Here is a 13,150-nt window from a genome sequence, read left to right on the forward strand (position 1 = left end):
TCACATGTACCTGTGTCCTCTTCCTGTGGGCTGGGCACTCCCCACTGTACCCACTCTTCTAGAAGGAAGTCCGGAGCAGTAATGAGAAAAGACAGCAGGAGTAGAAAGTACCAAAGTCCAATGAACAACAGGTGGTAAGACTGTCAGTTCAAATCACCATCCCAGAAGCTGGGCGGTGATGGAGGCTGAATCTAGATCAGTACTCAAACTCTATTAAACCCACGGCACTAACTGCCAGTGAAGCCCATGTGTTCCTTCTCATCCACTGGATGTTTCTCTGGCAGTTCAGGAGTTCCAGGCCGATGCTGTATCCCCAAACACAGGTGCTTGTTTACATTTTTCCCGACTCTCATTGATGACGGATTATTTTTTTCTTGTTTTAGGCAGCTCAGAAGATGCCCACAGACTGGACTGGGCACACTCCTGCAGCAGTGTGTGGCTCCAGCTTCCCATAAATTCTCTTCATTCTGCCTCAATAAGATGACATGCTAATATTATCTGGAAAATCAATACTATCCCCCAGCTTTGCTGCATCAGCAGAGCTGCTCAGCACACAGGATAAGGGCTGAAGTGCTTTAGGTCCATCTCAGAGGTCCCACTGTCAGGCAGGCCTTTCCCTTCCATGGCCAGTCTGAAAGGCAGACAGGGGAGCTCATCACAAGTTGAACTGGCTCCACTGTCCCTTGCTTTGAATATCCTAGAACCATGGATGGTCAGATGGCACCAGAAGGGGCCTTAGAGATGGGCTTCTCTCTCAAAGCCCGTATTTTGTGGAAAAGAAACTTAGGAAGTGATCTAGACCTTAGATCTCCTCTGGCCAGAACTGTTCCATCTCACTGCCTTTCTCTACAAAGTCTGAACTACCATAGGATTCTCTTAGATAAAAACACATCCAGAGGCCACAGCTGATACTGTAAAGGATGGATCTGTCACTCATCAATGTAACCGAAATCTTTGTTTTCTTAGTAAGAAAATGGGAGTAATAATAATATGGACCTTGTGAGTAGATTGTCAGGATTAAAGAGAGCCTAGGACTCCAGATAAGGAGACTATCTAAAAATAGTGTAAGAACTCTCCAGATCTTAATTTCCAGTTCTTAACTCATAATAAAGAGGATATTTCATTCCTCAAGAATCTAAAAATGACCACAGTAAAAAGGCAGAAAAATTTGCATTTCATTATTGGAATGGTGTGGCTAGCATGTTGAAGATTCTATTAGATGGTACCAATTTTCACATTAAGTGGACATGAGTTATTGCTGAATACTTGAAGCTGTCTCTGGAGAATAAGACATCACAGCCACATAAATGGCAAAGTCAGATCCCGCAGTACATGCTGATGTGACATTAAGAGACAAGATGAGGAAAGTCAAGTAATACACCAGAGAGAACAGGAGAATCCTGGGAGTGGGGGGAGGGGAGAATTTTTGGCTCTTTTTCCTAGCTTCGCCAGAGTGGGATGGGGAGGTGGTAATGAGCTGACTCTATGTGTAGAGAATCTCAGCGTTTTCTTAGGACTAGCTGACAGAACTAGCCTTTCCTCAGCAAGACACTGGGTCTTTGCAGGATGCAAATAGAGTTCAAAGTGGCCGTGCTTCACCTAATTCTAGAGATGATCTGATGTCTTTTTCATTGATATGAAAATATGCAGACATTTGTGAGGGGGTTGGAAAGGGTGCAGATTCTTCACACAGTAAAGAAAGTATTTCTTTGGCTGAAAGGCCCTTTAAACTATAATCCCATTTGGTGGTTACCAACCTGGGGTCCACAGGCCTCCAAGGGGTCCATGAATAGAATTCAGGTGGTCCATGAATTTTGATTGGGAAAAAAATTACTCCTACATTTTTGTTAACTTCTAACTGAAATTCAGCACTTATATCAATTATGAATGTGGGCAGAAAACAGTAGTTAGCAACCTGTGGCTGTAACCAATAGAAATAGTCTTTTTTTTTTCAGACGGAGTCTTTCACTGTCATGCTGGGGCTGGAGTGCAGTGGTGAAATTTTGGCAACCTCCATCTGCTGGGTTCAAGTGATTCTCCTGCCTCAGCCTCCTGAGTAGCTGAGATTACAGGCACCTGCCACCATGCCCAGCTGATTTTTGTATTTTTTAATAGTAGACATGGGGTTTCACTATATTGGCCAGGCTGGTCTAGTACTCCTGACCTCATGATCTGCCCACCTTGGCCTCCCAAAGTGCTGAAATTACAGGCATGAGCCACCATACCCAGTCGAAATCAGTCTTTTTATTGCACATTACTATTGTTGCAATTTACACCAGGGATTGGAAAACTTCTTCTAGAAGGAGCCAGATATCAAATATTCTAGACGTTGAAGGCCGTATGATGTGAGAACGACTATTCACTTCTGCTGCTGTAGTGTGAAAGCAGGTATGGACAATATGTACATGAAGGAGCATGGCTATATTCTAATAAAACTTTATTTACAAAAACAGTCTGCAGAAGAGAGGGCTACAGTTTGCTGACCCCCGTCACACACATTATGTTTTCACACACATTATGACTTTGAAAGTGTAGTAGTGATGAATTCTGTTTAGTTAATATGTTAAAATACATATAATATTACTATATCATAAATGTGCAGGCATTTAAAATATTTAGTAATTATGTTCCTACACACTTTATTTAAAAATATGCTGAGAAAAGGCCTGCAGGCTTTACCAGATTGCCAGTGGTCTGTGGCACAAAGATGAAGATGCCCTGCCACAGATACACATGTTTGCCTACAAATGATTCCTGGGTAGAGTCTAGAAGAGATGAGGGGGAGGAAGCTGGCAAAACAAAATCAGAGTGTAGAAAACATTTTCAATTGAAGCTAATCAGAAAGGACATAAACACTTCTCTGGAATTTCTGTGGCAGTTAATGATGGAAAAAAAGGTATTCTTTTCCTTGTTTTCAGCGAATGAATAGAGTTCCATTTTGTACATTTCTTTTCTCATTGTTCAAGTGTTCACTGTTCCCAGCTTGCCCTCCCATGGCATTGCTTCTTACTGCCATACATTTTTCATTTCTTTCTTTTTTTGGCCAGGAACACTGTGTCAAGATGCCGTACATGTTTTCTACAGAGTTGCAATGAAATCTGGTACTTAAACACATGGGTTTAAATGCCCTAAATTAAAACTTGCCCTACTGATGATTTCCTTCCCCCAAATGTCACCTGAGTAATGCCTTCTGGGAGCTTATGGAGCAAATTTCCTCATTAGAAACCTGAAGTCGAATGGACAGGGAAGGAGTTAAAGGGGAGGAGGGCGGGCATGGGGACCAGACGCTTCTCTGTGCTTCATCGAGGTCAAAGCATTATGAAAAGATCCTAGGGTCTTTGGACAGTGAAACAAACTGGGACTACATGTGGCAAGTGACATCTTTCTCATAGAAGACGGGCTGCTTTGTCCTTTCAGTGTAAGCTGTATTTACGTCTAATAGTGCAGCAGCAAAATGTAATGTGAGGAGAAAGCCCCTTCTGCCTGGTACCGTACTAAACATCTCTGGGTTACATTCACAATTTTAATAAACTGATTTGTCAAAACTGTCAGAATCAAGGGAGATCATCTGGATACCAGATGAACGAAAATATCTGTAATTATAAGTTGTCTATTTTTCTCTTTCATCTTCTATATATGTATCTGTGAGCAGCCACATATTTTCATGCACATACATGCACATAAATTTTAAATCATTTAAAAAAAAAACCCCTGTCATAATAGAAGTCAGGAAAGTAGAAAATACAGTTCTCCTGGGATAACAATGGGACTCGAAGGCTAAGCTGCACTCCCTGTCTTAGGACCAGCATCCTTTTGCTGAACTATGCTGTCAGAGCCAAAACATTTGTTTCATTACCACCTGGATTGTTCCTAATCCTTGCTCATCACTCACTTGCTGTGCAACCACAGCTAAGCAACTAAACCTCTCTGGCTCTCTAATAGCTGTGTGTGAAGCAAACATTTGGATACTCATTAACTGCCCCACATTGACAGCACAAGTATTAATGATATTCTTTGGGCAATGAACCCCAAACCCTCTAAAGAATGTTATGAAATGGCCAGGAGTTGTCAGGAATTTATTTAAACACCTTATTCCAAGTTTATTCAGAATCCCATCTTTTGTAATGTAACTTTTAAATTATACGTCAATTGCAGTGGCTCACGCCTGTAATCCAACACTTTGGGAGGCTGTGGTGGGCAGATCACCTGAGGTCAGGAGTTTGAGACCAGCCTGACCAACATGGTGAAACCCCGGCTCTACTAAAAATACAAATTAGCCAGCCGTGGTGGCACAGGTGCCTGTAATCCCAGCCACTTAGGAGGCCGAGGCAGGAGAATTGCTTGAACCTGGGAAGTAGGGATTGCAGTGAGTTGAGATCACACCACTACACTCCAGCCTGGGGAACAGGGTGAGACTCCATCTCAAAAAATTATTAGCTAATTAATTAATTAAGGCACGTGACTACTTTGAACTGGAAGGCAGCCCATACTTGAGAGTACTGAACTCTCTGTTGCCAGAAAAGGGTGAGAAGGATGACTAGAAAGATGGAGGACGCGGCTAGAGCCGCAGAAACAGAAGCATGAGTCCCCTTTGGAGGCTTGAATTCTGGCTCCCTTTTGGAAGTAGGCTGAAAAGGCAGTGGGCCTCCCCAAGGATCTCTCTCATCATTATTCTAAGGGCAGAGAACGTGAGCTACAGGATCAATCACGTGGAGAATGAAGATGCTCAAGAGGGCCAGCCTTTGCATGATCACAAAGACCAGGGCATTTGGAATGGTTTCCACATACTAGAGTTCAAAGTCCTTTTAATTTTATTTCCTTTTTTATTTTAAGATCAATGAGAAATGCAGTCTCTACCTAAGGCTAGCTAGAGAGCTAGCTTTGGGCAGGGAGGGGCCTGGGGGGACAGCTGATTTTTAAACCTGACATTCTAAATGACCCCTAATGGGTTCAGGGCTGTAGTGAGTGTCTCTGTGGCAATTTTCCAGCCCTGTTACACACTAGGCATAAAGTGTGCTGGAATCTACAATTTACTGAAGCATTTTGTTGATGTCCAGGCCTATGTCTTTGGTGACTGAGAAGAATCTGCCATTCTAAGCCAGGAATGAACACAGATCTAGAAGGATAATGCTGAAAATAACTCTAGAAACCTGCCAGGATAGGCTCCTTACCTTCACGGGGAAGAAAGCTAAGGTCCAGAGAGAAACTTATGACTTGCCCAAAGCCCCACAGAAAGTTACCGATGAAGCTGAAGGGGAGATGCAAGTTAACTGCTCAACCACTAGTTCATTTTGCTACAACAAAATGCTAATCAATGGTCCTTAATACTATTCTCTCTGGACAATGTAGAAACAGTCTTTTTAAGGGATGACATCCCTTAGAAAAAGAAAAATATTTGGCTACAGAGCAAAGTAGAATGTCCTATCAACAATGGATGGAATAAAGAGATCACTGAGCGCATGGCTGATGTTATTCTCACAGTGAACACAAACACCTGTGCTTTCCCTGGATTTCTGATTTTGCCCTCTCCACCAGACTCAGCTTGCTTCATGTTGACTCTGCCCATCAACTACTGAGGACCCCCACCACAGTGACCTCCCTTCTAGTAAGAACACCTGGGCTTGGCTTTCTCTGCAGTTTTGCTCCTTTGCTTATTTCCACAGGGGTTTAGGTCCCTGCCAACTGCTGCTTTAATCATTTGTTAATATGCTTAAACATCTGGTCAAATTTTGGAAATAATCTCAACAGGAGGGGGGTTTAGGTGAACTTCTCTTAGATGCTGAGAGTTTCCACATGCCCATCTCTGCCCTCCCCCGTCCCTAAACACACACACACCACTAGATCACTAGACAGTCTAAGCCAATAAAGGAAGTCAGGGAGGACAACTTTGGCTTCCCTTTCTCTCGGTTGTTCTCTAGGCTCCCTCACTCAGTATGTTCCAAAGTCAACAAACCTTCTCTCCTCTATCCCCAGCCTCTTCCTCTGTGACGGGTACTGCTTTCTACTCAGTTGTCAAGCCAGAATTTGAGTGTCATCCTAGACTCCCACCTCCCTATTGCATTCTAGATCCCATATGCATTGACTTGTCATGGAGCCCCTGAATTTCCTTTCCCATGTTGGCACCTCCTCTCCATTCCTCCTGCCCCTACCTTACTGAAGGCATTCATCACTCCTCACTTGCATGAATAATTGGTACCTGATGGTTTTCCTGGATCCGGTCTCATCCCACTTCAGTTTTCCACACTGTAGCCTAAGTGGTTTTACTGAAACACGTGTCGATCATATTACCCTGTTTAAGATTCCATAGGGGCTCCCCAAAGCCTTCAGGCTCTCCACCATGACACCTAACCTCCCATCATCACCCCTTTATTTCTCCCACAACTCCAAGCATTTATGTCTTATATCCCAGATGTCCTGAACGAAAGGTAACTCCATTTGTGCTCTGTCCTCTCTTGTCAATGGACATTGCAAGCACTATTCATGGCTGCCTGGCTAATTCCAACTCATTCTTCAAGACTTGGTTTAGTCAATAATTTTTCCAGGATGCCTCCTCTGCCATGTGGTTGGTGCTTAATAAATTTCTGTTGGGCTGGGCATGGTGGCTCACACCTGTAATCCCAGCACTTTGGAGGCCGAGGTGGGTTGATCGCAAGGTCAGGAGTTTGAGATCACCTTGGACAAGATGGGGAAACCCCATCTCTACTAAAAATACAAGAATTAGGTGATGGGCACTGGTAATTGCAGCTACTCGGGAGGCTGAGGCAAAAGAATTGGTTGAAGCCGGGAGGCGGAGGTTGCAGTGAGCCAAGATCGCACCATTGCCCTCCAGCCTGGGCGACAGAGCAAGACTCTGTCTCAAAATAAATAAATAAATTTCTGTTGAATAAATAAACCAATAAAATGGTAGAAATATGTTCTAGTAAATACATCTTGTCCTACAGAAACACAGTAATAACTGCAAGAGGGACGGGGAAGAATTCCCACTGGGGAATGAGAATTTTGGCTGGAGATGATGTCGATATTAGGGCTTGGACAAAAGAGCCCTATTTCATGTACCTTTGTCAAAATCACCATTTTCAAAACGAGGCAGAGTCCTGAAGAACAGTCTCTCCATAGAGAACCTGAAGTTTGGAAAAATATTACTGCCTGCCTTGGAACCACTGGGTTCCCTGAAACCCACTGGAAGGGCCTTTGGAACCATAAACTCATAGTGATGCTAGTTGCCTTTGCTCATTTTACTAGCAACTGGTCCATCCAATTGTCATTAGGGGTAACTCAAGGTAACCACCAGGAACTTGGAGAACACATGTGACCTCTGGATAAAGGCTGTTCAACCTGACTGGAAGAATGAGAGAATATGGAAACAGACATCTGTCTCTCATGTAATGATATATTCTATGTCCCTGGGAAGAAATTTTGGAAATATTTTTCTAAACATCACTGGCAAAACAAACTCATTTTCAGGGAACTTTTCGTGCCCCTTTTGGACTGATGCAAGAGCTGTCTGAGCAACTGCTCTGTTGGAAGTTGTGATGACCTACAGAAATTTCCAATGGCAACCATGGACATCTCAACAAGGCAGTTGTTGACCTGAGTGGTATCAGAAATAGGCTTTACTATAACTAGGCAAATAACTGGACAAAGGAACCTTCATCTGGAAGGCACTGCCACTCTTGGCAGCAGCAACTCCACAGCAAAGGCGCTTCCCCCGCAGAGACAGAGGGACAGCTACTCATCTGACAAAACTCTCTCCGCCTGTCTTTTGGCTTGGGGATTATGTCAGGCGTCGTCAGTCTGAGACAGGGGTTCTCTGCCTATCCTCCCCAGGAACCAGGCTGCTCTCCAGCAGAAGTCTCCATCACCAACGCCTCCTTGCGTATCACCTGCTCTTTATAAACGACTTCTCTTGAGAATAAAGTTTAAGGAAGGATAAAAAGCGTTACTGCCCAGGCTCCCTAGTATTCCAGCACAATCATTCCAGATGTTGTGACTCTCCACTTAAAGGGAGTACCTTGTGTAGACTGCCTCTCTCCAGCGGCTTATTAGGGAGCTTACCCTCCAAGGGCTTAGAGAGAAGCACATCTCTAATCAAGACTTTAGCACTTAGCAGGGACTATTTAGAAGGTGGGATTCTCAGCTTGTTTCCTTCATAAAGTGACACCAAGCCCTTCCTGCCAGCCACAGTCTTGAGTAGTGATGTCATCAGAGGCTTGGAGGCTGCCTTTTGTTTTCTGAATTACTAAGACAGCTGATGTTTCATGGACCTGCCATTCTGAAAGCACCATAGGAGCAGAGAGTGCTGACTTAGGGGCAAAGATCTCAAGACTAGCAACGAACCAGAAGTCTCCAGAGAAACTGCCTTATGATGTCTGGAGAAGACCGAGCTCAAGCCAAAGACCAGCTGCATCAAATACAGACTAAATCCCAGCAACTGAGATTGGGTATGGCCTGTCTTATTGTTTTTAAGTGACAATACAATGTTTTGAGAATCCTGACAAATACAGGGACAGGAGAGATGAGACAGAAGAATATCCAGTGAGGTAGGGCATTTCTGCCACCCAGACTGGGCCTGGGAGTCAACTGTGTGAAGAACTCAAGGCCCTTCAGAGCCAGTTTGCCCACCAACACCTGAAGCAGTGTGTTAAAACAGCACTAGACAAGAGCTCTATTTCTTATCCCTTCTCAGGCTTCCTGAACTCATACAACTAGAGTGGAATTTTTTAATAACAAAAGGAATTCCAAATACCATGCTGTGGCTAGCATAACTCTGCTTGTTCCTGTATGACTTAATCAAATGTTTAAAGATACTTAGAATGGGTGACTCTCCCTAGGCTGGTGGGAAGTTCCTTGTCCCTCAAAGAAGGAAAGGGCCTGAGTGGGGACATCATACATAGTACTACCACCTATTTTGGGCCTGGTATAAAACCTAAGGTATTATATTGCAAGACTTTTTTCACACATGATGAGTAACTCCAATATAAGTTTAACTACAGCAGTTGGAATCTTTTCTATACATGCATTGTATTTTAAAATAACAACATATTTTGGAGACTGGAAAATACAAGGATGAAATACTCTAATCTATTGCATAACTATTTAACTAGAAATACAACAACCTACTTTGCAGAAAAATGATGCTGTGGCTTACGCCATTAGTACCAATACTTTGGGAGGCCAAAGAGGTCAGGAGTTTGAGACCAGCCTGGACAACATGGTGAAACCCCACCTCTACCAAAAAAAATACAAAACTCAGCTGGGTGCAGTGGTGTACACCTATAGTCGCAGCTACTTGGGAAGCTGAGGTGGGAGGATCACTTGAACCCAGAAGGCAGAGGTTGCCATGAGCTGAGATTGTGCCACTGCACTCTAGCCTGGGTGACAGAGTGTAAGCCTGTCTGAAGAAATGAATAAATAAAAATTAGGTGCTACTTCCAGTAGATCTGTTGAATCCTGCACATAATGGAATTTAAGGATATGACCATAAACAGTTCCTCATAGCACCAGCCCTACAGTCTCCTCTCTTTCATACTTGCCAGTGTTGATCTCTGGTCATGTGGTAGCAGCACGAGGGTTGTGATTCAATGTCCTAGAAATGCCTGGGTCCATATAGCTGTCACTTCCAAGTGACAGAATATGAAAACCTTGTTCTGCTATCTTCTACGGGACTTCTCTGGGGCCTAGTAGTCTTATCTTAAAGATGAGCCAGGAGGGTTAAATATGCAGTTCTTATTTTTTTTTCCACCATCTCAACGTATCTGAAAGATATGCAGCTCTCCCATTAGTAAGAGTGGGAATGATTTCCAAACTGGGGTGTAGAAGGCAAGGCAGGAGAGAAGTTATCAGAATATCTTGGACTGAAGGGGCAGGAGGATTTTCTCAAGCTGTAAGTGAGATTTCCAACTTACATGATTTATAATACCCCTTCTAAAGATGAAACTATGACTATCTCCACATCCACCCTTTAATTTTCCCTCCATTTGTTCCCCAGTGAAGTTATTACATCACTAATAATTTTTACTAACATACTGGTGATCTCTGAGCTTGCTCACAGAATGTGAGTTCATAGAGGAAACTGGTTGCCAAAGTTTAGCCGTTATTGGCATTTATACTTTGAGAAAACCTACCCGAAATTTTATACATATGTCAAATGATACACTTGTTAAGAATAACCCCCCATAAATAACATTTTTCTGGCTTATTTGAACACTGATTATTGCTTAAGTTCATATGATTTAATTGGAGATTTTTAAAGTTGAAGGGTTCAACTTTGCAAATATTCTGTATGTATTGATGAAAAACAGACATCCCAGGCATATTTTTAAAAAATGAAATTCACATACTTTGTTACTTGCATGACATCATGTAAGTGATAGTTTGTAAAGCTCTGGTAACCTGTTTATCAAGTACACTATGGGCACAAGAATAGGGGACCCTCTGTATTCTCCCAACCTGGCCATACCTGCCTGACTCCCAAGCATAAAGAACCCCTCACCCCTCATTTCTTTTTTCTTGTTTTTTTGAGATGGAGGCTCACTCTGTCATCCAGGCTGCAGTGCAGTGGTGTGATCTTGGCTCACGCAACCTCTGCCTCCTGGGTTCAAGCAATTCTCCTCTCTCTTGGCCTCCTGAGTAGCTGGGACTACAGGCGCACACCACCACGCCTGGGTAATTTTTGTATTTTTAGCAGATATGCAGTTTTGCCATGTTGCCCAGGCTGGTCTTGAACTCCTGAGCTCAAAGTGATCTAGCCCTCTTAGCCTCGCAAAGTGCTGGGTCTTACAGGTGTGAGCCACCATGCCTGGTTCCTCATTTCTTTTCAAATAAAACTAGGGGACTATCATTTTCTCTTAATTCTCTGCAAAACTACCTGAAATAAAAAAGAAAGAAAAATACATGAACTGCTGTGAGAATGTTCAGTGGCAAGGAAAGTGGTGGGGAGGGGAAGTGGGGGGGGGTAAGAGGGATGGGGGTTGGAGCTCATCTAAAGAAAAAATTCGGGTGATCCTAGAATCCTATCCCCTGCAGGGGTGGTGGGTGCCAAGTTCTGCATTTCTCCTAAATGATCCCAGCAGCTGCTGCACGTTATATGTGGCAAGTCTTCTAGGATCTCAAAGGGTTTTCAAAGTCATACTGGCAGCTGCCTCCTGTCGCCCCATTCCATAATGATTGAACCTCTTGTTCCTTTTATAGAGTTGTTCTCTCCTAATAAAACACTAAATGCTGGTCTGAGCAACTGTTCCAGGATCACTAGATGCAATCCTTCCTCCCTCTTCCTCCTCACCCCACATGCCTTTTATTTTCTATCACAATGGACTCCTGTGTAAACTGCTCCGGACTGACTCACAGCCGCACATGCATGCATTCGGGCTTGCAAGTGTGCACACATCAACACACACACAAGCACCATCAACCCTCTTTCAACCAAACCTGAACTCCAAATCCATTTCCAGCTATTTTAAGAGCTGCTACTTTAAAACTGGGCAACCATCCTAAACACATGAAAGTGTACACAAAGCACAAACTGCCATAAATGAAGAACCGCAATTCATTGTGTCAGGAGCCTGAAGAGGTGATACCTTCAAGCTGTTTGTCAGAATAAAAAGCTGTGACTTGTCAGCTCTTGGATGGGAAGCATGGCAAAACGAGCCATTTTTTACCCCACAAATATGAACCACATTTTAAAGGTGTGAACTCTCTCCAAACTTCAAAATGCAAACGGACACACCACCATACCCATTTAGCAGTCAGCTCAAAAACTTTTCCTAGCTCATCTCAAATCTCACAATCCTTCCCTAAGTCATAATCCAGGAGCTACAGAAAGCAAGCTCAATTCCCTTCCCTACATCGAGTATAGTAAAAGTGGCCTTTATTTTTAAGGTTTCATGCTACTTTCTATGTAATCTTTTTTTAATATTTCCTTTTAAGATGGTAAGTTTCTCCAGAGCTGGAGACTGGGTGATTCGGTTTTTTGTTTGCTTGTTTAAATCACCAATAGCTAGCAAAATACCTGGCAAGCTAGAGTTGTTCATCAAATGTTTGCTGAACAAGTGAAACCTAAAAACAAAATGGACCTGGCTCACCAGTGCTTGACTCAAACAGGCAAACTAAAAAGTCCCTTGACCACATTTACTCCCAAGATTTTCAAGGCTTTTTTCTGGGCTTTTAATGACAGAATCCTACCCTCCTGGAGCAATTCTGTTTAAGTAATGGGCATCTGACTATAAAGGAAAAAACAGAAGCTTCAAGTGCTAATGGGTAGCAAACAAATTAGAGGCACCCAAATTCTCTGTGCCATTTTTCTTTATCTAGAGATCTCTCTGAAAGTATAAATTAAAATGCTGTAATTGGTGATTTAATGTTTTAGCTCACACTGGTTTATTTTTGGTTACTAAGCACTAAGCATTTTCTTTAAACTGATTTATTTTTCTATTATGAACATTTAAAAAAATCTATAAGCAGAGAGAATGGTATCATAAACCCCACCGCCAGCTTTAACAAGTACCAATTCATGCCACTCTTTTCATCTATATAAATTAATTTTTAACTTACGTTTTGTGACAATCAGACTTCTGCTTACTGCTCCTCAATTAGCTTATAATTACCACCAACTTCTTAGTTTGAGAAACCTCCCACCCAGAAGGTGGACGTTTTAAGCCAAAATATACCATTTGACATGGGTGCAGCTGCTTAAAATATGTCTTCATTAAAGTCAGATGAAGGAGATAAGCTTGGTCTCGGCCTCCAAAGGAACACAAAGTTTGCATTTTTTCTTTTAAGTACAAAAGTAGAACTCTTTCCACCACCACACTCCCTCCCATGCTCCGTTTACACACACATGAACCCAAGTAAACACCCTCATTTCTGAAAAATTTAGTGTCCCAGACCTTTTGGCCATCAGCACTCACAACCGTTTCCTAGTTGCTTTGCTCACACTTTGAAGGAAACCTGGAGGCAAGGACACGGGGCAAAATAAACACTCAAAACAAATTGATTCTAAGAAACAGACCTTTATACCTCTTTTCGTTTTTATGGCTTAAGATGGTGCAAAAATGTTACTTACTCCCTAAACAGTTATTAGTCTCTGTAATGTAACATAGCAGATACTTTCTAAATCCTTTTAGCCTTCTCCCCCTTACTGGAAAGATCATCA

General features: G+C 42.7%; 1 protein-coding gene across 8 annotated transcripts in view; it reads right to left on the bottom strand.

Annotated features, from left to right (window-relative positions):
* BCAS3 (BCAS3 microtubule associated cell migration factor) overlaps window positions 1–13,150 on the bottom strand; it is a 754,554-nt gene that overhangs the window by 89,257 nt on the left and 652,147 nt on the right. The window lies entirely within an intron of this gene.

The sequence above is a fragment of the Callithrix jacchus genome, chromosome 5 (genome assembly GCF_049354715.1).
Source record: "Callithrix jacchus isolate 240 chromosome 5, calJac240_pri, whole genome shotgun sequence".
In the NCBI taxonomy this organism is placed as follows: Eukaryota; Metazoa; Chordata; class Mammalia; order Primates; family Cebidae; genus Callithrix; species Callithrix jacchus.